General features: G+C 49.4%; 1 protein-coding gene across 1 annotated transcript in view; it reads right to left on the reverse strand.

The window, feature by feature from the left end:
* Window positions 1–26,338, reverse strand: part of VPS8 (VPS8 subunit of CORVET complex) — a 391,603-nt gene that overhangs the window by 323,776 nt on the left and 41,489 nt on the right. The window contains exons 3-7 of the mRNA XM_060298321.2: window positions 14,519–14,671; window positions 12,469–12,531; window positions 11,660–11,822; window positions 10,194–10,313; window positions 9,366–9,420 (exon numbers count right to left, since the gene is read on the reverse strand). The gene's annotated coding sequence lies outside the window, so the exon portion shown is untranslated. The remainder of the gene's footprint in view (window positions 1–9,365; window positions 9,421–10,193; window positions 10,314–11,659; window positions 11,823–12,468; window positions 12,532–14,518; window positions 14,672–26,338) is intronic.

Consider the following 26,338-nt stretch of genomic DNA (forward strand, 5'->3'; position numbering starts at 1 on the left):
GCAATTTTGGGAGAAGGACCTGAGTATGCCAAGCCCACCCCTTCCTCTCTCTTTTTCTCTCTCTCTCTTTTTTTTAATAAACTTATACATTTATTCATTTATTTATTTTTGGCTGCATTGAGTCTTCGTCACTGTGCGCGGGCTTCTCTAGCTGCAGAGAGCATCTCTTTGTTGCAGTGCGCGGGCTTCTCATTGCAGTGGTTTCTCTTGTTGCGGAGCACGGGCTCTAGGCGTGCAGGCTTCAGTAGTTGTGGCATGCAGGCTCAGTAGTTGTGGCTCGAGGACTCTAGAGCGCAGGCTCATTGGTTGTGGCACACGGGCTCAGTTGCTCCGCAGCATGTGGGATCTTCCCAGACCAGGGCTCGAATCCGTGTCCCCTGCATTGGCAGGCGGATTCTTAACCACTGCACCACCAGGGCAGGACACCTCCTCCAAGAGAAGGTTGCCGGAAGTGGCCCGCGGCAGCGTCCAAGCTCTGGAGGGTGGGGGGCAACATCAAGAAGCCCACTGTGGCCACCCAGTCAAGCCTCATCTTCCATCCCAAACTTGTCAAAGATAAAGCTGGTTTTTCTATCTGCATGACTCGAGTTGCAAGGAGGAGCGTTGTTTACTAGGTCCTCCAACCAAATCCTGACGCTAGGGATACAGAGGTGAAAGAGATACAGCCTTGGCTCTCATGCAGCTCATGGTGTAGTCTCTGTCTGGCCGACAGTGGTGAAGGAATTCTGTGAGATAATGCGGTATGGGGCAAAGAGCATGGGTGTTGGAGTCACACACATCTGTTTGAATCCTAGTTCTGTCACTTATTAGCAGGGCAAGAGTCAAACAAGTTATTCTGGCTCTGGGTTTTGTCCTTGGTAATTTGGGGTCATTGCAAGGGTCAGGGCCTATTACAGGAAGGGTGGTTTTGCACATTCGCATGAGTACTCAAATTAAAATGTTGACATTATGCCCAATCAGGTTGCCTCCCGCAGCTTTCTCTTTCTCAATAAATGGCAATCTATTTTTCCATTGCTCAGGTCAGATATCTTAGAGTCATTCTTTGCTCCCACCCCATATCCTATCCATCAGCAAATTCTGTTGGCTTTACAGAGTATATCTGGAATCTGACCACTTCTCACCTCCCCTGCCACCTCTCCCATCTGTGCTGCCATCGCCTCCCATCGTGGTCATTGTGGTAGCTTCCTCAATGCTCCTCTGCTTCCACTCTTCCTCCTGTACTGTATTTTTAGCCCAGATGGAGCTCATTAAAAAGTAAGTCAAGTCATGCCCCTCCCCTGCTCAAAATCCTTCAAAGGCTTCCCCTGTCACTCAGAGGGAAAGCCAAAGTCCTTCCAGTGTCTGGCCCCCAGCTGCCTTTCTGATCCATCTCCTACTCTTTTCTATCCTGCATTCCCTGCTCCAGCCACCTCCACGTTCCAGCCATACTGGCCCGTTGGCTGTTCCTGAGATATGCCAGGCAGGCTCCTGTCTCAAGTTTTTGCACCGTCCGTTCCCTCTACCTACGCTTCCCCCAGAGAGCCATGCAGCTTGCTTACTCATCCCCTTCGAGTCTTTGTTCAAATGTCATTTTTTTCACTGAGGCTTTCTTATGTTTTTAATTGCAGCACCCCTTCCCCTTCACCACCTTCCTCCCTTATCTTCTTTTATTTTTCTCCGTCGTTCAACTGGCATTCTTTCTAGGGCTGCCATGAAAGTTGTGTGGGTTGGATGCCTGGCCAAAGGACCAAGCGCAGACCCAGGCTCTGCTCGCCAAGCTGTGTGCCCAGCCACCGGGTAGCCTCCGCCCAGGGGAGTGACCTTCTCCTAATTTGCATGAAGATGCTCTATAAGTAAGTTGATACCCGAATATTATGTATTTCATTTCTTTTCTGTTTATCATTTGTCTACCTACCCTCCCTCATCAGAAGGGAAGCTCCACGAGGCAGAGATTTTTGTCTGTTTCCTTCACTGCTATATCCCCAGCTCGTATAAAGGTGCGTGACACACAGTAGGTGTTTAATAAATGTTGACTCAATGACTATGATGACTGTTCAACAAATTTCATTGGACTGAATTAAAAGTTGACACTAAAAATAAAAGACAGCCGTGCCTTTATCGAACTCTGTCTTCAAATCACTTCAGGATTCCCCCTGTCTAGAGGAGTGAATGTTCTGAGCACCCATTACCACCTTTTATCCCATCCTCTTTGATCACTTTCTGCTGTGTCTAACAGAGCCTGGGTTTGTTGCCATCCAATACTGACTTCATTTCTTCTGCGTTCATCACACTCAGCCTTGCCAACTCCAGATTCCATTGTCTCATGTTTCCTGTCATTTGTTCCCAGGGAAGAACTGTCTGAAGGACAGAGCAGAGAAGATGGAACGGTGGCCAACAGGCATCCAGATCCGTGTATCCAACTGCCCGCTGCTTTCTACGTACCTGGAAGTCCCTCAGGCACCCCCAAAGCAGCAAGTCCAAAATTGAACTCCTTGGCTCTCTACCTTCACCCTCCCATAAACCTGCTCTTCCCACTTCAACTGGTAGCCACAGCAGTTCCCATGCCAGAAACCTAGGACTCCCCCTCACTACCTCTCACTCTTTTACCCCTACACGCAATCAATCTTCTAAAAATTTTTTCAAAAAGATACCCCCTTTCAGGACTTCCCTGGTGGTCCAATGGTTAAGACTTCACCTTCCAATGCGAGGGATGCAAGTTCAGTCCCTGGTTGGGGAGCTAAGATCCCACATGCTCCCCGGCCAAAAAACCAAAACACATAAAACAGAAGCAATATTGTAACAAAATCAATAAAGACAAAAAAAATGGTCCTCATTAAAAAAAAAAAAATACCCCCTTTCACTGCTTTAGTTCGGTTCCTCATTGTCTCACTTGTTCTCTATCACAGCAGCCTCCCAACCCTTTCTCCACTGCCATCACTCCAGTTCACCCTGCAGCCAGAGTGGTCTTTCTTAAAAGTATATCTGACTCTGTGACTCCCTCTGAGAACCCTTCAAGGGTCCCTCGTGACAAGAGGGTGCTATCTAAGCTTTCAGACCCCGCATGGTCCAGCCCCACCTGCCCCTCCAACCTCAAAGTCTACTCCTTCCTGCTCGTATACTTTTTCCTCCTGTAAACGTGATCTACATGTCATTCCCAGGACATGCTGTGTGATCTCACGCCTCCATGCTCTGTAGATGTGCTTCCCTCTGCCCGTAATGCTTTCCTCCACCATCTCTCCCAGGCAAGCACCTCTTTCATCTACCATCTTAGAAAGTCATTTGTATGTAGTAGCATCAAATCCTGATTTCTTGCTTACTAGTTATGTAAATTTAGGTCACTTTTAAAAAGCCTCTGGGCCTCTGTTTTCTCTCCTGTAAAATGAGAATAATGACAGAGCCCACCTCATTGAGTTTTTCTAGTCGTTAAGGGAGTTAATTGATGGAAGGCTCTAGCAATGTGTCTGGAACATGGTAAACAATAAATGTTTGCTGGTTTTTAATTATCTAATCAATCCTCAAATAAATCACCTCTTCTCTCTTCGATGCCATTTCTGCACCTTGTTCAAATGTCTGTCATGCACTTACCTCAGTATGAGATGACTGGTTTACTCATCTGTCCCTCAGACTGGACTCACGGGACTGGGGGCTCTTTGAGGGCCAGTCTTTAAATGAGGGCTCAGTAAATATTGTTTCCATTTAATTGACTGAATGAAATAAAGACCAGCCTTCAGGAAGATGTTCAGAAGGGCTACGCCGAGAGGGAATGCTGCAAACTCTTTTCTTCCGGTTCGTGGCTCTGGAGCCGTTTGTGTTCCAAGGTGGCCCGGCAGCCCCTCTGCCTTCATGGCCAATGCCCCTTCTCCAGCTTCCACACTGCCGCTGTCTTGCCCAGGGGAGCCTGGACGGGGGCCACCCTTGCATGCTCACGGTGGACAGGCAACATTCCAGAGCCTGGTGCTGACATCCCAGCTCACCGTCTGCTGCTCTCTAGCACTAATAGGGGAGCTATGAGGAACCTGCTTAGGCAGCGGAGGCGGGGCTGCGAGAGGGTCCTAGCGGGCAGCACACAGACAGCTACATGCCTCTGCAGCTTGATGTTCCCTTATCTCCGGGCTTGCCTGCCAGCCTCCCCAAAGACTTCCTTCAGTCATTCTCACTCCCGTGGCACACGCCGCCACTGAACACCAGTCAGGTGCCTCCTACCTCAGTGGTGAAGATTTTCACAGCCATTGGGAAATGGGGGCTGCATCTCTCTCTCTGAGTTGTTATATGAACCACTGCCTTCCTCAACCACATCTGGAATTTCCAAAGTCACTGCTGAATATCCGTAAGAAACTCACTCCTAAACGTTTGCTGACAGTTCTTCCCTTTGCAAGAGAAGCTCCCAGCACTGTGGCCCAGCCACTCCCATCTATGTCAGTCCCTCCCTCAGAAGCCGTCCTGGTCAGGGCCACTGTCACGTCTCACTGGGTGTGCTGAATGGGCTGCCCAGGGCACCAAAAGCCCATTTTTGAGACACAAAGAACCCACCACTTTGTTAGCATTTGCAGACCCTAATAGGCCCCATCTGTCTCGTATTTCTAATTAAGCATCAAAAACACCCTCTTCGGCCTGGCTGTTGAAGTGAAGGAGAGGGGCATACCCCGAACAACACTGGGTGGGGAAGGAAGTGAGCAGTTTGAGTTTGCCAAGTACTTTACAGACAGTAATGCAATAAAGAAATCAGATGAAATTGGGAGTATCTCTTATGCAAATGAGCTTTCTGAAGCCTCTCTAGAACAGACCTCCTTCTTCCGTGAGGGCCAGAAGGGGTAACCTTAGGAAAAGTATGTTCCAACTTCCTCCTGTGCCTAATTACTGAGCTCTTTTCTTTCTAATCATCTTTATTTTAATGTAAGAGTATGGTAAATGTCAGAATGTCATGAGATGAATGAATGATCAAATTTATTTTTGCAGGGATAAAAAATGGGACCTGAAATACTTATTTCAGTCAGGTGTTCTGAAAATGATTAAATAAGAGCCATAAGAGGAGGATCTAATGTAAAATACAGCTCAAGAGGCCTAGTGCCACAGATTCAACCTGCTTATTACACTGTATGGTATGAATAATTTATCACGTATTACCCTGCATTAAGTACTGTTGAGGATTCATCTGCGGTGTATCTGCAGACCACATTAACCTCTACCTGCCTCAATCTGTGTTTCCTTGCGGAAAATCTCTGCTGCTCTAGTACACACATTAGCAAGGGCTGGACAGCAGTAACTAGCCTAATTAACTAGCCCTCTCTGGGGAATCTGGGAATATAAAGTACCCATGTCACCTGCTTCTGGGGTGTTTTTCTCCTCCTAACTTTCAAGTCCTCCCACTCTTGGGCTGTCCCCCTCCTACTGTCATGTCCTTTCCATTTCACTTATTATGGACCCTTTCATTCCTATGACATACACACTAGTCCAGTTCCTTGATTCTCGTGCTGGAGCCAAAGCCTCCCTACCGACCTCCCTGGCCAGCCCCACCCTCCAGGCTATCCTACATCTGACCAATGTTCCTAAAATCCGATTTTCACCCCAGCTTTTCTGGGCTTAGAAGCCTTCAGTGGAGAGTCCTGCTCAAGGACACAGACCTGCCTCCTTCACCCAGCACCCAAGGCCTTCTTGGGCCTGGCACCACCATCTTTCCAACCTCATCTCCTTCTTCTCCTTTCCAGACACCCACCTTTTGGACAGACCAACCCTTACATCTCTCAGAGCAGCCAGACTCTCTCCCACCTCCATCTTTGCCCTGGCCTCCTCCCCAGAGGAGATGCACCCCCTGCATCCAGCACACCTGAAATCTCTACTGGGCCACAAGCTCATCCCTCACGGCTCCAGACCACTCTAGGCTTCTGCTTTCAGCCGGCCCTCATGCAGGTACCTCATCGAGCACCCTTGGAATGGGGACTCTAGGCTTTCTGCCTAGAGAGACTTGGAAACTGCAATCTGCTTGGAAGCAAGAACTGAGGACTTGTCTCCAAGGTGTGGTGGGCATTCAGCTGTTTCTTTACAGATCAATTAACATAGCAACTTTTCTAAAGGGGCTTGAATTAACACTTTGCAGAAGTTGATTTACATCAACGGCCCATGTCAAAACATGTTATTTTTATTTAGTGTTTTTTGGGGGACCGACTGATAAAGAGAAGAAGAGCAAAATATACCTCTCCAAGCCACACTCCTTGACACTGTACTGCCCTTGAGCTATTAAAGGAAGTGTAAGAGGCAAATCCACAAACAAATCTTTTGTATAGAAAAACACAATTTACAAAGTGTACCTAGTAGGTGTCAGAATTACTCACAAAATGGTATGACCCCAACTTTTGGAACCATTTATTTGCCTCATTTTCTGCCATCTTATTTCATTTTCCAGATGTCTGAGAAGTGTTTCCTGCTCGTTCCCAATGCAGGAACCCTCTGGGACAGGAAGGCAAGCTCACAAGGAACGTACAACCTGTCTGCTCCTTCCATGCCCCCTGATGAGCCTGCTCCAGGGCCTCTAGGGCCTCCACCTCTGTATTCTCCCTACTCAGCTGACTTTACAGGGCCACCCTCCTGTTTGCTTCCTTTACTCCCACTGGAGACAATCGCAGACTTATACTTAAGGATCTCAACAGCATTTTTCCTTTCTTCATTTTCCAGCTGGGTCTCTTATCTCAAATCCCTTACAGAAGGAGATAAGCAGTGAACAACCGGGAGAATGAAGTCCCTTACACATCCTTGCCTGTGTAATAATATCAGTAAGGCCCATTATTAGCCCTTCATGAACCTTGTGTCACATCACAAGGTTCATTATTAGCCCTTCATGAACCTTGTGTCACATCAGCCCTGAGGTTCAGTGGGTGATGTGACCCACCCAGGTTATGCAGCTGTTGGTGTACCACACTTTCTCCAGGACTTTTAGGTCACCTTGGAGGACCCTGTGTTTCTGACTGAGCCAGGCTCAAAGCTGAAGTTTACATACTCCCACTGTAAGTGACTTTCACCAGTACTGACCTACATACCTGCCTGAAGGACAGAACAGGGACAGGTTTGTGAGCCCAAACAGGATGGGTGGCGGCTTTCCAGTAGTTCCTCTCCATGGTGAGTAGCTCACCTTCTATGCAGGGAATGCATTGGAGAACTGCTTTGCAGTCCTCCCCTCGCACGGAGGCCTCATCACCTTCCTAGTCACACGGGTTACTGCCCCATTCACTTCCTGCCCAGACTCATTGCCAGCTGCAGCCTCAGCCCACAGGCCCAGCAGGCGCCTGGGAAACAGCTGCAGGTGACCCTGATAGTTTGTGTCAAGGCCAGCCCAGCCCAGCCTGCAAGGAGCAATTCATGGAACCCAAAGCTCTCACCAGGAGAAACAGTCCCAGGAGCTCTCACCAGCTGGTCAGGGAGGTAGAGGCATGCGGTCAGCTGCCCTAGGGCCACCCTTTGGGTCTAGGAGACAGTCAGTCCCAGGACTGCAGCAACCAGACAGACCCAGAGACGTGCCATCTCCAGAGTGGTGAATCAATCTGCACTTGGATGGGGCCACTAGTTCACATGCGGCACCCTGGCCTCACTGCTCAGCAACTTAATTCAGCATCTGAACAATCAGAATCATACACAGACTAAGAAGAATTATTCAGCATCAAGGAAGCAAATTGGAGTAATCCAGGAATCTTCATGAATTCTCTGCACTGGAAGAAAGGATTAAAATCTAAGCAAGGTAGAGGACTGCAATAGGAAAAAACCCTCAAGTGTGGCAAGAGAAACTATAATTAAAATAGCAAATTGCAATTTTGAGGTGAGGAGAGGTTAGATGAGTGTAAAGACCAAGGGACATCCACTGAAGCAACTGACAGAAATGATTCCCAGGGATGTTTTGGGGAGAAAAATCCATCTGGAAACAGAGAAAAGGAAATGAAACAAGAATTTGCTGCATTATTTAAAGCTTTCCATGGTGGGGGTAGGGTAGGGGACATTCAGGAGAGAGGAGGTTAAGAGAGAAGAGAATGGAATTGCTCTACCAAAGGGGATTAAAAGAATCACAAGGGCTTTTTAAAATGACTCAGGAAAAAAAAAAAAAAAAAAGCATGCAAATAATTCTAGGCTGTGAAATTAATGGCAGCCAAGATTCTTAGTTCATTCTTTTTTTTTTTTTTTTTTTTGGCTGCGTTGGGTCATTTTTTTGCTGAGCACAGGCTTTCTCTAGTTGCGGAGAGCGGGAGCCACTCTTCATTGCAGTGCAAGGGCCCCTCATTGCAGTGCAAGGGCCCCTCATTGCAGTGGCTTCTCTTGTTGCAGAGCACGGGCTCTAGGCTGCATGGGCTTCAGTAGTTGTGGCTCGCGGGCTCTAGAGCGCAGGCTCAGTAGATGTGGTGCACAGGCTTAGTTGCTCTGCGGCATGTGGGATCTTCCCAGACCAGGGATGGAACCCGTGTCCCCTGCATTGGCAGGCAGATTTTTAGCCACTGCGCCACCAGGGAAGTCCCCTTAGTTCATTCTTTAAATCTGCTTAACAGGAAAAATGAAGGAGAGACATTTGTATGCTTGGTGAGTGATGAAGTCCTTGAAAATGCAGTTCTATAGAGCACTGACAAAACCAAACGCATGACAGAGAATATGTGTCCTGGGATAGGACAGAGCTGGCAGGGAACTCAGACCCTGTGGCGGGGCAATCTGCTTACGTAAAAATACCTGACATTCCCTCCCTTGAATATTTGGCTTCCCAAATATGTGACTCCTTCATGGAAGTCTCCACATCATATCCAGAAATTGGCAAAGTCTAAAGATAATCTTGTAACATATCACATTGGAATTAGGAGGCCTGGGTTTGAATCTTAGTGCCGTCACTTACCAGCTTTGTGACCTTGGGTCAGTCACTTAACCTCTCTGAGTTTCATCACTTTATAGGACTGTGGTGAGGACTAAATGGGATTAAATACGAGCAAGTACCTGTCATAGTGTTGGGTCCATGGTAGGCTATCAGTGAAGGTTCATTGAATCTAAATCCTCCACCTCTTGTCAATTTCTTTGGTCCAAAGGACCTTCTTCATTGAGTCCTGTCCTTGGAACACACTGCTTCCATTTTAGAGCTCATTAGAAAACACATAGGCCTAGAATCCCGGGGGAGGTACAAGTCACTCCGAGCCCCAGCAAAGTCTTCACATCCTCTCTCATCTAAATGTCGACATGCACAGTAGTCCGCCCTGTTGGTCCAGCAGACCACTGCACACAGCCCCTCACACTCAAGCCCACCTCTGTGCTTTACCACACTGAGGCTCTCTCTTCAGCTCAGCTCTTTCCCCTCAGTCTTTTCCAGCTCCTTCCCAGAGGCAACCCCCCACCCTCGGGAGATGTCTGTACATCCTGGGGCCCAGACTCACCCTGAGGGAGCCCAGCATGTGGGATTGATGCCCTGGTCCTTCCCTGTGAGAGAGGCTGTGGGGAGAAGAGAGAGGGAGAACGGTTGGGAAACAAACCAGATTTCTAAGCAGAGATGATGGGACTTAGGCCCTGGGGCAGCAGTGGGATTGTTGAGACAGTCTGGGGAGGGGGTCAGCAGGACCCCTGGATGAACTAGCTCTGGGTCAGGAGGATGAGAGGGGAGTCTAAATAGACCCACATACCCCCTTGGCCAGGGACACAAGGTCTCTCTCTCCAGGGCTGGCAGTGGTGGATGATTTCCCAGATACTACCTGGGCTGTGCCCTGCAGCTGTTGGCCACATTACCCGGCCTGTTTTTAAATAGCTGCACCGGATTTTTCATTCTTCTTTAACAAGGACCTGAGACCTTCAGCTCGTGCTTGGCTGTGGAAGACGAGGCTCCTCCTGGGGCTGTGCTCCCCACCCTGAGGCTGTCCTACCTTGCCGTGGCTCTAAGGATCACGTCCAGAGGGCCTTTTAGTGCTCACTCTGTGCTCCCGAGCTCGAAGCTAACTACATTCCTGGGGGCAGCAAAGAGGAAATTAAACATCCCTTGTTTTCATCACTTCCCAAAGTGTGATGAGAATGGGATATAGTCACCAGGCCCAGGACTCTCCAGTTTGCATTTGCCCCATGAGGCCCACCCAGCAACACTGTGCAGCTCTGGAAGAAGAGAAGTCTGCTCCCTGGGGGATGGGAGAGAATTGTTCAAACTTGTACCTTACCAACCCTTTGGTGGCAGAGGTGGACACCACCCATCACCGGTAACCCTTGCCTGATACACCCACCTCCCCCTGGCTGTCTGGTCCAGATGGAGTAGTTTGGAAACTGCACAAATCAAATGAGTCAATTACAAGACTGTGACTTGGAGCAAATCACTGATCATCTCTGAGCCTCAGTGTCTTCGTCTGTAAAATAAGGACAATTATACATACCTCATGAGGCTGTCGGTAGGATAAACGAGAATATGCAAGTGCAACCTTTTGGTAAACTGTAAACCCCAAGTAAGAGGACCTTAATAATTGAGTGCTGGTCTGGCTTTCAAAAATGCTTTGTCAAAACCCTTTGGGAAGCCCACGACTTTTTAGGGCATGAGCCACCCACCTCCTTGCAAGGTCGGCAATAAACCTTTTTCTATTCCAAAATAATAATAATAATAATAATTGAGTTCTTCTGCATAGCCCAGGAAGCATGTCAGCCCATACCCCTTCTGCAGTCTTTCTTAGGCTCCTTGCCTAAGCCTACTTTGTACCCTAAGCTTACCTCTCCAATAGGCACTAACCAACCTGTATTATAATTCTTGCTTCGCATATCAATCTCCTACAGTCTACTGACCACTCAGTTTCCTGGCCCACAGCAGGGGGCTCAGTACAAATTTGCTGAAGGAATAGGCTGAGGCCCTGGAAAGTGGGGCGTGAAGGTATGGCCAGATACGGCCACCAGGGGGCAATCAAGTCCTTCCCAAGCAGGTCAACTTAAGTCATTGTGGAGGCCCTTCTCAGAGGAAGAGAGAGAGCTCTTTAAGAATTGCTTTCTTACGGGTAAAGGCCAGGGCCTAGCGCCTGGGCTACGAATTCTCTTTGTGTCTGACATCAGCTCTGTACAAAGACAGGACCATATATCTACCATGGTGTTCAGAGTCCCTGTGTCTGTCCAGAGCCTGAGTGTCCAAGATGACCCTGAAGGAACCAGACTCTGCTGGGGGTGCGGGAACTGATGAGCTCTGCTGACAGGGTCCGAGGGCCAGTGTATGCGTTGCGTGCATGCATACATGCTAGTCCCTGAATGATGTGTTTATGAGAGCTCTTGGCCCCTCCGTGGAGATCTGGCCACCCACCTACCCTCATAAGCAGCGTTGCAGAAAAGGACCAGACAGCACCGAGACCTGGGATGTAGGTCTGGTCCACCAACTGACCCACCCTCTGTGTGGCCTGAGCGAGTAGCTTCTCCTCACTGGGCCTCAGTTTCCTCACCTGAGAAATGACAGCACCAGGCTAGGTGGCTAAGGGCCTTTCTAGCTCTGACCTTCATTCCCTGCGTCTCTGAGGTGAGGGCTGGTTCAAGTTCAAGGGCTCCAGGTAACCTTGAGGATTCTCAGACTGGTTTAGAACCTGAATCCTCAGGATGGGCCTCTGCTACCTCTGGCTTCCTATCAGGAAAATACCCAGACTCACTTCAGTGGTCACATACTGAATGCTGCCCTGGGCTCAAGAGAGGAAGTCTTTCAAATACCTGTGGGGATGCTGTCACTTGCCTTTCTGTCTGTGGAGGTTTCCCAGGTGGGACACTGGCAGCAGGCAGAGCCTAGGGCCTCAGTCTCTTGGGGCCTCTTCTCTCTGGGACCCCACCCTCGCCCCCTCCTTTCACCTTCAGGCAGAACAGGCCAGACAGATGAGAATCTACCCAAGCACAGGCTGCTGTTGAAATAAAGGCAGAGATGTTTCTTTATAATTTTCCCCTTGAAATAAACCCAGACTTAAGAACAACAGAAACACGCAAAATGTGTTTTTAGTGGAACCCAGATGGAGGGCTGGAAGCCCAGCGGGCTGTCTCCGTTGAGGGTTCTTGCCTCTGGAATTCTATCCTCTCCCCCCATCCCCCCTCAGGAACACCCCCACCCCACCCCCAGCCCTCGTCCTGGGGCTCTCCAGCCTGGGGCCCGCTCCCTCAGGCCATCTCCTTGAGGCTGTTTCCAGGTGGGCAGAGGGCTCCTGCCATCCACCATCACCCTCTGGACAGAAGGCTGAGTCTGGCATCTAGAAAGATCTGTGGTTTTAGAGATTTGGGGGAGGGGAGTGGGGACCAGGACCAACTCAATCCAAACACCTGGATCTGCCGAAATACAACAAAGAGACTGAGTTAAGACATCTGAAAAAAATACTCTGAGGAATTCCGCTCACCCACATGGCCCACTGCTTCTCATTAACTAGCTCCAGTTCTCCATATTAACATATGCAAATCCAGCCCTGGGCTGGGGGACTGAGGATACAAAGGCAAGTCCTGACAACCCCCTTCCACCCCCAAATTGGTCAAAGAGTCCCCTGTGGGATGAAGAAATCTCACCAGTTCCATGTTGGTTTCGCTGAAGCAACAGTCTTGAGAGTTGTAGCCACAGGATGGTCATTCCTTGAGGGGAAACAGATGAGAGGAGTTACAAGGGAAAATTAGGGAAATTGATCCTGTGGAAGCTGCCTCTTTTATGAAGTGGTACTGGTCATTTTTCAACAAATATTCCTGGATGCCCACCATCTACCATGGACTGTACTGGGCTCTGGGGACATAGATATAAACCTATGTCAGGGGGTGGGAGTGGTCCCTGACCCTCAAAAGTGAAGTTTGGGCGAGAAATACAGACTTCAGAGTTATCCACGTAGATGTGGTAGATGAGTTTCCTGGGGAGAGGAGTGGAGGACTGAGACCCATTTTGTAGGAAGGGGGGAACTTTGGGCTTTCCTGTTTCACTACCTCTTACGGGCACACCTGGCTACACTCTTCCTCGAGCAACCTTCTTTCTCTTACGGCCCCCTCTTTCCCTGTCTGTTTTTTCTGTAGGGTGATTAGAATTGAATAGAAGTAGTGAGGGTGGCATGAGGACTGGGACAGTGACCCCCTAGTGCCCCAGCTCCTAGCTCCCTACCCAGCGCACCGTGGGCCCTCAGTAGGGAGGCCCTCGGTAGAGTTTGTTGCCTGAATAAAGGAAGGAAGGAAGGAGGAAGCAGGCTAGGGTTCCATTTGTCGGCTGGCTTCAGGCCTGTGCTGGGCCTCACTCCTGCTTTGAAAGGGGAGGGAGCGCAGGAGAATGAACGGGGGCCCTGCCAAGGCCCAGGGCCTGCGGGAAGGCTGGAGCCCTGCCTGAGCTTCGCCTCCCATTTCCAGCCGTGACTCTTGGACCGAGTGAGACCGTGTGCTCTCCCTGGGGACCTTCAGACCTGAGCCCTGCTCCATATGCATTGCGGAGCAGGCCAAGAGTGGAAGGAAGTGCCCAGACAGAGGGAGACAGAGTATTAAAATTCCACCGACAATACCACGGGAGGGAGTTTAGAGTTCCTAACTGACCGTAAGCCCTTTCTCCTGAGGTCTTGGAATACATCACTCTGGGCTCTCCCAGAGCAGCTGACACATCGCAGTAACGCTCTTCCAGAGGTCAGGGTCTGCTGATTGCAGCGGGGTCGGGAAGGCACGCTGGGAGCAACTGAAATGGCCCCTGTCTCCTCCGACTTCGGAGACCCAGGGCAGGTGGCCGGCTCGGTGGAGGCCCATCGACAGGCTGTCAAGGGCAGCGCTGTGACTCCCAGCCGAGCCCTGAGCCCAGAAGGTGGTTTGTTAACTGTCGGCCTCTGGGTGGAATTCTGTTCACCTGGTGAATAGAATAGACCTCGTTTTCTGTCAACTGAAAGCTCTGAGTGGCATGTTGCATGTGTGTCTTATTAATAAAAAGGAGAAAATGGAGTCATTATTACTGCATAATTGCAGTTCGTTTGCTAGGTCTCATCTTTCATGCCCAGGTATGGGGGCTGGGGCAGGGGGAGAAAATAAAAGGGGACCTTGATCTGAACCTCTCGGGAACCACCTGTGTAGGTGGCACCTCGGGAAAGACCGAACCGGTACCTTAGGAGCCCCAGAGCAGCAAGTGTGGACAGCAAAATGCACACCTCTTTGCCTACCAGACTGCACCACAGCCCTGGCGCCAGCTCCAGAAATCAGGTGACCGTAAGCAAGGCCCTTCCCTCCTGGAGCTCTGTTTCTTTCTTTTTTTTTTTTTTTTTCAGGAAATCACTGCTCATATTCCTGCCCTGCTTGTCTCATAAGGTTGTCCTGAGAATTAAATGACAAATGACCTCCATCACGGATTCTTCCCTTCATTCATTCAGTCAACAGTCCTCTGCCCAGGTATGTTTTGGGACAGACACTGTGCTGGGTAATGAGATGCAAAAAGGAATAAAATGCACACGCTGCCTTCAAGGAGCCCACAGTCTAGTGGGGGCCACACAGAGAAGAAGATGAGACGTGGTATAATATGGGGGACCCTAGATGCATGTGGTGCTTTGGAAAGCTAGAGGAAGGGCATGCCACTCGCCTGGTATAGAGAAAGCTTTGGAACGGTGATGCTTACCTGTAAAAAGGTGAGCAGGGAAATTGGAAATATATCACACTATTTCCAAAATGGACATGCTCATGGTGTGTGTGACCTTGAAGGCAGACCTTGATGCTCCAGTCTGAATATAATGATTGATGTGCATTTTATGACCACGATTGCCCAGGGAGGCTGTAAAAAAAGGAAGACATGGGGTCAAGGGGACTTTTTGCCGGGCTGCTTTACCCCATGTGGAGGACAGCACCCCTAATTGTCTCCTTGAGTCATTTACACGCCCCCCAGGCTGCTACGGATAAAACCCTCTTCTCAGACCAGGACCTCCACATGAGTAGGAGGCCCCAGGTGGGCCGTTAAAATGTGATCTCTTAGGCTTGTCAGAGAGGAGATTAAAAGGGGAGATTGACCAGTTTTAAGATGGCGGACCCCACATGGACACAGGCAGGAAGCCAGGCCAAGTGTATATAAATTGTTTCAGTCCTTAAAGATAAGAGCAGACCTAAGAACAGCGCTAAGGCAGAAGACACCCATACTTAGGAAGGATGCCCGTCCTTATGCTATTGACATTTTCTGTAATTATTTTCTTTTTGGTCTCCTTTAATAGTAAATAAGGTTATTTTTTATTTTTATTGAGGTATAATAGACATATAACAATATATTCATTCCAGATGTACAACATAATGATTCAATATTTGTATATACTGTGAAATGATCACAATAAGTCTAGTTAACATCCATCACCTCATGGTTACAATTTTTTTTTCTTGTGATGAGAACTTTTAAGGTCTACTCTTAGCAAATTTCAAATATACAATACAGCATTGTTAACTATAGTCACCATGCTGTATATTACATCCCATGACTTATTTATTTTATAACTGAAAGTTTGTACCTTTTGATTCCCTTCACCCAGTTCAGTTTGATTTTGTTTTATTCTTTGTTCACTTGTTTTTAGACTGTACATATATGTGAGATCATATAGTATTTATCTTTCTCTGTCTGACTTCACTTAGCATAATATCCTTACTTTTTCTTTTGGTGGCTGAATAATATTCCACAGTATATACGTACACCACATTTTCTTTTTTTTTTTTAACAAATGTATTTATTTATTTATCTTTATTTTTGGCTGTGTTGGGTCTTCGTTGCTGCGCGTGGGCTTTCTCTAGTTGAGATGAGCAGGGGCTACTCTTCCTTGTGGTGCGCGGGCTTCTTACTGCGGTGGCTACTCTTGTTGTGTAGCACGGGCTCTAGGCGCGCTGGCTTCAGTAGTCGTGGCATGCAGGCTCAGTAGTTGTGGCTCACGGGCTTAGTTGTTCAGCGGCATGTGGAATCTTCCTGCACCAGGGCTCGAACCCGTGTCCCCTGCATTGGCAGGTGGATTCTTAACCACTGTGCCACCAGGGAAGTCTCCATCACATTTTCTTTATCCATTCATCTATCAATGGACACTTAGGTTGTTTCTGTGTCTTGGCTATTATAAATAATGTTGCTATGAACATGGGGGTGCATTTATCCTTTTGAGTTAGTGTTTTTGTTTCCTTTGGGTAAATACCCAGAAGTGGAATTGCTGGATCATATGGTAGTTCTATTTTTAATTTTTTGAGAAACCTCCATACCGTTTTCAAAGTAAGGTTATTTTTTTAAGATGCCAGCCTGTCTCAGCTCTAAACTTGAAAGGAGTCATCTTGTGCTCTTGGAAGCCAGAATGGTGGTGATAACAAAAATCAGAGGGAGAAACCCCTCATTCTATGCCAAGAAAGATGGTACTCAGGAGATCCAAGTTCACCCCACATTGACAGCCACCCTCCCGGCTGGAGTTTCTACTTCCAGGATTCTTCTGGGTCAAACTTTGGACGGTTTCTGTGTTTCTTTTCACAGAAAAGACATTGCACTTATAACGCCTGTAAGAAAATAGGACAAGACTAAACACTGAGAGCTTCCCTCCTCCAACAGGAGGGAGAGGTCCCAGGAAAATGGGTGAGGGCTCATGGCGGTACTTTCATAACTTGCCGCTCTGTGGATGCTGGGTCCTATTTATTGTCTGTCTTCCAGCACTGCCAGGGGTTCCCACATCAGCTGCTTATGCTGCCAGGGGTCTGCTGGAGAGCTGGGTGGGCGGGCAGGAGGAGACTCAGACAAGATGAGATCAGTTTCCCAGCTGAACTGGGGAGAAACGTTTATCCCTCACCTCTGGGCTTCTAATGAATTCCGATTCAAGCCACACAGGCCTAGGAATCGATAGTTTTAATCATTTCAAAAACTAGCCCCACTCTGGGTAAAATTACAATGCACAAGCAGCTCAATGGAGCTTAAAGGCCACAACCTCATTATCATTTCATTAGACTCACATTTCAGCAAGATGGAAGGAAACGTTCTCCCACACCACCCCTCCCGTGGCTCCCCTCACCTCCCCGGGTCCTGTGGAATAGCTCGGGAGGACAGCGATGGTTTACAACAGCTGTCAGCTACGAGGGCCACTGGCCACTCCCATCATGCACTCTGCCCACAGAGGAAGCTCGGCACAGTCGCTGGAGACCTCGGCGCAAATGCCTCCCAAATCAAGTTTGCGATCCTGGGAAGTTTAGTAAAAACAACCCTGCTGTCAGTTTGGCTTCTCACAGCTGGAGGGGTCAAGTCATCAACACAATATAAACCCAGGCCAGCAGAACCTTGTCCTGCCCAGGACCCCAGACACCCTCTGGGAAGCAAAGGATTTGAAAATGTCTTAATGTTTTCCACGTTGTTTATTTTCCAGTGTTTAATGATATTGTCCATGCAAGGAGCAAAAACTCAGTTCCTGCTAACAATTAAAGAGGCTTTCTAATTTAGGAGAAAATGTGATTTTAAGAGAGAGAGAGAAAGAACTTGCACAGGAAGTAAGAGCACATAACTCACATTGTGAACATGCACGCAGAAGAGCCTTGCGTTGAGAAGACCCTGATCGGATGTGAGCACACGGGGGAAAGCTGCTGGGGAGACTGATCCAGCCAGGGGGCCATTTCAGAGCAGGTCACAAACGTCTGCTCCTCTGCTTCACATCTGTCGTACCTTATCACACTGCCACCACCACCAGACAGTTTCAAGACTGTGGCTTGTATTTGTGACTCAAGTGTCCCCAGACCTCACCATCCCACAAGTCCACGTGGGTTCCCCTCAATGAAATGACCAGATTTCACTGCTGATTGCTCTTGTCTGCCATAGGCTCACTCTGTGATTTGAGGGACCCCTTGGGAGTGTCCCACAAGTGCTCGTGAGCAGGACTGTTACGGGGAGTGGACGCCATGTCTCACCAAAGCTTCTCTCTGCCGACCCTGTTTGCTCTCTGATGCCATGCAGACCACAGTCACCCCAGGGTGGGCCTTGCTGCCACCATGCCTACCTGGTGTCCTCTGTGCCTTGGAGCCTCATAGTGTCCTTTGCCCCTCCCCCATGCTGTCACACCCTGTCACCTAGACCCCAAACAGGACTGATCTCCCTGAGCCTCATAGGACCCTTTATGAAAATAGCCCCTTCGGCTTCCTTTGAGGCCTATCCTCCCACAGGACTCAGTGCTAGGTTATCGGGGCAGGTGTGGTGATGTGTACTTCCCTCCACTTCCCTTTATGTCCCCCATTGCTAAGAGAAACCTGTGCCCCACGCCTCCCCAAATCCAGCAGACACATCTGAATCCCACGGCTAGAAACGGTTTTAGCTGAGGTTGGGAGCCCTACTCCATATCCTCAGACCAGTTGTTCTCAACCTTGGCTGAATATGAAAATCACCTGGGGAGCTTTTTCAAATCCTCTTGTCAAGGCCACACCTTAAAGCAAGAAATCAGAATCTCTGGGCATCAGTAATTTTTAAGTCTCCCTAGGTGATTCCAACATGCAGTCAAGATTGAGAACCACTGCCTTGGAGGAAGAAAGAAATGGAGGAAGGGAGGGAGGGATTGTGGGAGGGAGGGCAAGGCCAAAACGGGGACCCCTCTCCCTATGAGGGAAGGGAGCTGAAGCAAGCAGACCTAGTGCCACGCCCCAGGACACACACCGAGAAAACCCAGTGATTCTTTCACCAAACCTGCCAGTGACTCGTGCTGCTGTTGTCAGTATCTCTTTCAGCTGAGTCAACGTATTAGGAAAGTCAAAGACAAGTGCAGCCCGGACCTGGTGGCATCCGAGGTATCTGCAGGGAGGAGGCCTTATCCATGTCCGTGGTGGAGACAGACTCCTGCAATTGACAGGACATTGGGAAAGCCCTGTGTCAATTACCAAACTTCCCAGGATGGCTGGCCATCAGCTCCAAGAATGGTGTGGCCAGGGACTGGCCTATGTTAGCTAGGTACACAAAGAGTTCATTCACTCATTCATTGGTTCACTCATTCATTTGTTCATTTGTCCATCTGCTCACTCACATCCACACATGTCAGAGCTGTGTGTAAGGGACCTCAGATATCATATGCAGCCCGGTGGTTCCCAGGCTTTGTTTTTAGCTGAGGAATGCTGGTTTAAGTGAAACCGTATGGAAGCATAAACAAATACAAGAGGAGTTGCTCTGGGTAAAGTAGGATAGGAGGCCCTGGACCGGCCCACTCATCTCCCTTCTCCTAAGCGGGCTTCACCAGATTCTCCCGTTTCAAGGAGAAACAGGGTTTGGAAACCTCTCATCTTATAAACTAGGACACTGAGGCACGGAGCAGGGTGGGGTCTTGCCCAGGGTCATACAGATTTCATGGAACAAACTTTACTGTGCCAGGTTTGGGGAAATACAGAGCTGAGTAAGACACTGTCCTTGCAAAAGGAGAAGCTTACAGCATAGATCACTAACCCCAGATGCTGAAGCAAATGGCCAATTTAATCAAATGACCTGCCTCTGTCAGCTTTGTTTTCTGAAGAAAGCCCTTCCCAGGTTCTTTCCCAGCACATGGCTCTTGGGGAGAGCTGCAGTCTTGTCCTCCGGAGCGCACCAGGTGTAATTCATGTTCAGCTGGGATGCATACTGCCAGCCCTCTGACTGTCCTGGGTGTTTTCCTGGTTGTGAAATATTTTGGATATCACACTGGTATTCCACCATCAAAGTTCCCAAAGTGTAAGGATTGGAAAACATCAGCAATACCTGCCTCCTCACTGCTATTATTTGACGCCAGATCTACTGAGATCTTCCGAAAAGTGGAGACCATTCTCTTCATGGGGTGACTTCCGCGGGGGAAGTTCTGGGCACGGTCTTCCTGAAGGTGCCTTTTGGGTCCAGGGTGGCCAGGCTGAATTCTGAGATGCACTGAAAGCCACACGGTGCCTCAGAGCAAAGCACAGGCCTGAGTTCAATCCCTAATCCTCCCACTCGCTAGCAGTGCTGTGTGTGTGCAGGACAGGCATTTCTCAAGTCCAAAGTTGTACGTGCAGTGAGTGCTGTCCCTCCGCAGGAAATGCCCTCAGCTGCAGGGAGCGGCCTTGCCTAAGTTATGCCCCTTCCCAGGGGTGCAATGACCCAGCCCCATTCCCTGGATGCGGGAACATCTCTGAAGGGTCGTCTAAGCTTCAGTGTGCCCCATGGGAGCGACTGAGGCCTCGTGGCAACTCCAATGCCATTCACCCTCTCCCTTCGCCCAGTCCTGTTTCCTTACAGGCCTTGCTCTGTGAACAGTCCCCAATTAACCTCCTGCACACAGTCTTCCTCTCAGAGTCTATTTCCTGAAGACCCTGACCCTCAATGGCACATATCCACAAAATGAGGGCAATAACCCCTACCTCTAAAAGCTGTTGTGAGCCTTAAGTGAGCTCATTGTTCACGTGAAGTTTCCTCTCTAACCCGGTGCCTGGAATATAGAGTGATCGATACATACTGTTCACGTTCTCCCCCTCTCTGTTCTTTCTTCCTCCAAGTGTTTACAGATTTTATAGTGAGCGTTCTCTCTCCTCTGAGGGATACATCTGGCTCTCTGTTCATTGGCCGAGCAGAAGTGATTGACACATTCCAAACCCAGTAAATGTCCAATCCCTTCTTGTGTTGAGGTATTCTACATAGCTGTGCTCACCTCTTATAAACACACCACACACACACACATACACACACACACACACACACACACACACACACACACGGTATTAAAGAATTCTGCAATCTCTGAAGTTTTACAAACATCCAAGGCTTTATACCATTGCCACAACACACAAAGAATTGCTTGTGTAGAGACCCGCATGCCAAGTGAGACATCCCAGGAGGGAGGGATCATTTCCTGGTGGTATGATCAAGGAGGTCCTCATGAAGGAGATCACATTCATCATAGGTTTTGAAGGATGGATAGAAATTCAGCAGAGAGGGTGGGAGTGGCTTTCCAGACCAAGGGAATAATATCGCAGTCAACAGTGGAGTTGGGAAAACAAAGCATGTCTAGACAAGCCCTACAGTCTTGGCCGAAGACAGGGTTTTGTAGAGGAGGACGAGGCGGAGGATCCAAAGCTGGGGAGACAGTTTGGGACCTGACTGGGTGGGTCTTGAAGGCCAAGCTGAGGCTGGAAGCAATGGGACTCCACTGACAATGTTTGAGAACGAGGGAGAGCTTTAGGAAGCTCCGCCATGGAGAGGATTGAATGGAATGGTATTAGAGGTCAGGAAACCAGTGTCGACGCTCTGGTAACCGACTAGGGCTAGCGAAGACCCTTCACCTGACTGGGGCACTACTGGGCCGGGAGGGCTGGACTCCCAGGGCAAGAGCATTGGCCACTTTTTCAGAACACCACAACTATCAAACCCTTCAGGGGCGACTGTGCAAGCACCCTTCTGTGCAAGTACCCCTGTGCAAGTACCCTTCAAGGCACCTCATCTGAGGATAAACAACAAGTGAGCTCACTCCCCAACAATTGTTTGGAGAAGTGAAAGAGGAAACTGACCTCAATATAAGGGAGCCTGACTCACTGTTTCTCAGTGACCTTGTGCAGGAAAATTCTCTGAGCCTGCTGCCAGTCACCTCCTCTGTCCACACCTTGCCTCATAGGAATGTGGACACCAAAAGGGAGTCCCACGAATAAAACACCTAGAGAAACGTCTAGAAACAGGACAGACTCAGCCCTACTTCCCCACTCCCTTGCTGTAAGGCCTTGGGCACATCACTTAACACCTTTCCAGGCCTCAGTTTCCTCATCTATAAAATGGTCATAATAACTATCACCACCCATCTGTGGGACTTTTATAAGATCAAGTAGCCTAATAAACCTGAAGGTGTTTAAAGCTCTTTGGAAGCAGTGCTAAAGCAATGCAGGGTGTCGTGGTGATGCTGTTATGTAATTGTGTATTGCTATTGCAGCCGCCCCTGTAGCCTGTGCATCTCTTTTCTCTGAAGAGCCCAAATGCTGCTCATGGTGTCCTTTTTTCACAAATATTTCTCAAATGCTCGCTCTTGTTTAGATGTGGGCCGGAGACCAGAAGTCTCCACAGATACTGCCTACCTGAAACGGACCTTGAGTCAGATCCTACGAGAGCCTGGCTGAGAGCAACTTGGAGCTGATTCACCACCACTCAGCAGGAAGCTGATGGTGTCGTGGTCAGGGAAAAGCAGGTGACTCAAGGTGGAACTTCCTGAACACAGAGGAACTGTGATCAGTCATCTCTCCAATTCCATCTCCTTGGTTGCATTGATCCAGATCCCAGCCCCTCCCCTCCCAGACTACCTTCTGATCCCACTGCCTAGAAATATAACAGTGGGGCCAGCATGATTCACCAACCATGTGACCTCATTTTCCTCATCTGTAAAATGGGTCTAATAATCTCTGAGCTGCCTGCCTGATAGGGCTGATATGAGGAGGGCCCCACGGGCCAAGGATGCAAGAATGCTTGGTGACTCTAAGGTGTCGCACCAAGGTAAAGGGCTGTTTGAGAGGACCTTTCAAAGGTATGTTTCAGGATGGTTTCCTGCCCAGGGAAGGGGAGGGAGAGAATGGCTGGCGGCCGATCTGCTGTGGCTATAAGAGAAGTCATAGGGGAATCCCAGGATGCTGGTTCCCTCCAGACCCAAAGTTCCAAAGCTGGATAGAAAGCATTTCTTGAACGTGGGTATTCGAGAGAACAGCTCTTAGTGTTCTGATACAAAGCATCCACCTTCAAAAAGATCTAACAGCCCCCAAAACCACAAGACCAGGCCAGTGGGGGAGTCATCATCTTCCCTCAGCCCATGGCTTGGCTGTTGCCCTCTTCCTAAGGGTCTCTGGATTCTCTGGACAGAGGCATGGGCTGGCCTGGGACAGTGACACCCACCCAGACCACAAAGGAACATGGCTGGAGAAGGCAGAAGGTTAGAGAGGTTAGAGCTGAGATACCAGGAGACTGCAAGTCCCCTTCCCAGGGGTCCTGGCCTGAATGGAAAGAAGGAAAAGTCCCCGTCCCCCAGGGCAGCAGGCATCCAGCAGGAAAAAGGGCAAGGCCAGGGGTGGGCCCACTTGCCACGTCTGGCTTGACTCCCCTGCTTACAGGTTGGGTGGGTAGAGAGGAAATAGAGTTCTCCAGGAGAAGTAGCCTAGGAATAATCCATAGCATCATAGCCCTCTGGGGTTTCCCTCATGGGGGCTGGGACAGGGGTGATGAACTCCAGAGTCCCTGAAGCAAGGACAAGTTCTCCACATGCATGGAGAAGGTTTAGATCATCAGAGACTCTGTCCCTGCCCCCCACTTTTAAGTGTTCCCCAGCCTGAAATGATGTCCTCATTCATCAGCCTGGGATTTGTGTCTTTCCTTTAACTTGACCTCTCCTATCCCTCCAACCAGATCTGGACCACACTCCCAGACCGTCTGCCAATGTGACTTAGAGTGACCCTCCATGTTGAGGGACCTCCATAGCCCTGCTCACCTTCCTTGGTTCAGTGGCCATGAGCACAGACTCTGGAACCAAACTGTCTGGGTTCAAGTCCCAGGTCTACCGTTAACTAGCCCTGTGACCTGGGGCAGCTTACTTAACCCTTCTGGGCCTCCACTCTCCCCAGTATTTGGGGATCATAGCAGGACCCACCTCAGAGCCTTGCTGGAAGAATTAAATGTGTTAATATGTGCTCAGCATAGCATTTGCCACCCAATTAGCCCTAAATCCGTGTTGGCTCCTTTTGAAAATCCCCACCCATTGCCTTTTCAAAACTGGGCTTCAGATCTACTTTTGAAGGCCTTCCTGGACTGTTCTCTGCTCCGTTGCCTTCTCCACAGTTGCACTGTCCCTTGTCATGTGGGTTCTCTCCTTGCTTCCTGGACATAAAGTAGCTTATGTTAACTCATGGGACAAGCTAGCCAGCATTAATCCTTCCTAGGAAACCTCAGTCTTCCACCTGCCTGAGCTTGTGATCCTTCTCTACAAAGCGATGCCCCTCTCATCTTTCAAAATTCTGCTCAAAACTCACGTCCTTCGTGAACCATGGCACAGTGGGAGAAACATACGCTCTGGGTTTGAATCCCGGCTGAACCTGTACCGCTGCGTGACCCTGGGCAAGTTACCTAACCTCTCTTAGTTTCAATTTCCTGATATGTCAAACGAGGTAAGTACCCCCACACACAAGATGGAGAGGATAAAATGAAATAATGACCCCTAGATGCCTGGGGTAGTGCTGGTGCACAGTTAAGTGCTCAGTGAATGTTTCCCTTCTATCCTCCCATCCTGCTCTGATAGCACAGTCTCCCCTCTGCACTCTAGCCCTTAACAATCTTTATAGCTACATTAGCCCCTCTATATATGTTCTTGGATTTTTTTTTTTTTTTTTTTTTTTTTTTTTTGGTGGTATGCGGGCCTCTCACTGTTGTGGCCTCTCCTGTTGCAGAGCACAGGCTCTGGACGCGCAGGCCCAGCGGCCATGGCTCACGGGCCCAGCTGCTCTGCGGCATGTGGGATCTTCCCGGACCAGGGCATGAACCCATGTCCCCTGCATCGGCAGGTGGATTCTGAACTACTGCGCCACCAGGGAAGCCCTGTTCTTGGATTTTTTTTATCATGCATTGGTTACTCTTTCATTCATTTGACATTTATTGGGCATTTACTATTTGTCTGATGTTGTGCGAGGCCCTGGGGATGACTATGACCAAATCCTTGTCCTGAGAAACTCACAGAAAATTAAGAGGGTCAAATATATGTGCAGATGACACTAGGGTCTTGTGGTAAGTGTCATAGCGGGGGCATGTATACTAAGCACTCTAGATCACAGCCTGTGGAGTGACTAACACTGATTTTGGCAGTCAAGGGTCTTAAATCCAACTGGGTAAGCCCTGGCTGAGCCCATGCTGGGTGCCAGCATGGTTCTAGGCATAGGGGATTCAGGATGAAGAAGACAGCACCTCTATCCTCAAGGACTGCAGGGTCCAGCGGGGAAGACAGACAAGAGGACGTGAGGCTCATACCAGGTGGAGTGTGCCTGTGTGCCCAGGGTGCTGTCGTGCAAGGGGGGACAGCTAAGGATGGGGGCAAGGAAGGCTTCCTGGAGGAGGTGACATCTAAGACTTGAAGGACAAGTAGGAATTGACTAAACAAAGGAGGGATGGAAGATCTGTCCAGGTTGAGGGAAACAGTGCAAGGTCCGGGAGGAGTTAGACCAGGTAGAAGGCTCTACCGGTAGTTCTGGATGGTTGGATGCATATGCACGAGGCTCTGAGCTTCTAGCAAGCTCTCCTTTGCTCCTCTGTCTCCCTGCAACATCCTTTCTCCAGTCAGACCCCTCAGTCCCAGCTCCAGGGCTGCCTCATCCCAGAGGCTTCGGCGCCTCTGCTGTCTGCCCTAGCTCGGGAGCCACGTGGCTCGGGCTCTTCCTAAGGGCTGGGGAAGCTGTGGAAGGAGAGCGGGGAGGTGGGTTCTTAGGCTGAGCTGGAAAAAGGAAAGAATTCCCCCACCCCTGGCTCCCCACGCAAGGACACTGAGTGATGGCCAGAGTTGGCCTTGGTTGTGGTCAGTCTGTGGTAACAGCTGCTAGATATCAGGAAAGAACCTGCTTCCTCAGCTTAAGCCTCCCCATGCCCAGGCCCTCGGCTTCTGCCAAATCAGTGCCCGCTAATTTGGTCAAGGTGAAGTTCTCCTCCCCTTCCTGGTGTTTGGCCGCCCAGCCAGCAGGCGGCAGGGACGCCCAGCGCACCCCATATCCACTGGGGCACAGGCATGCGGCCAGCACGCTGATTCCCACACCTGCACACTCACACACACGTACACGTGAACTCACAGTACCCACGCTCACACACGGACTCTCACAATACTTACTTACACATCTGCTCATCCACACACACGCTCGCATGCCCTCGCACACCCGAAGGGCCTGGCTTGCCTCTGTTCCGTAAGTTCCCTTTGAACAGGATCAGCCCCTTGGAAGGTTCTGGGCCTCCAGCCCAGGGATGTGAAGCCCTGGGCCAGAGAACCCCAGTATCTCTCACTGAGAGGGTACCAAAGGGTTAAGAGAGAACATTTCCAGGGAGTTTGCCTCTTAATCAACACAGTTAATTCTTTTCCTTTTACAAACATAAATTCTTGGCAGTCAGTAACCAAGAAAGAAACGGGTAAGAAAAAAATCTTAACCCAACATTAGTCAAATCTTTGCCTCTTCCTTTTTTTTTTTTTTCCCCCTCAAGTTAAAACCCAGGGGAATTCAAAGCAATGAGAGAAATCCCAGCCCGGATGGAATGTTTTTGCTAATATATGTCTGCAAGTTATTTAAATGTATGTTTAAGTGTACATGTATGTGAGTGTGTGTGTGTGTGTGTGTGTGAGAGAGAGAGAGAGAGAGAGGGAGGGAGGGAATATGAAAGCAAGCAAGGATGGCTGATGGGGGGGTGGTGTGTGTGTGTGTGACTAGAGCAGACAGCAGAACAGAGGAGTCACCAGAGGCTCTGCCTGAGTCCCAGCTGTCCTCCAGT

This window comes from Globicephala melas, chromosome 4 (assembly GCF_963455315.2).
Source record: "Globicephala melas chromosome 4, mGloMel1.2, whole genome shotgun sequence".
Classification (NCBI taxonomy): domain Eukaryota; kingdom Metazoa; phylum Chordata; class Mammalia; order Artiodactyla; family Delphinidae; genus Globicephala; species Globicephala melas.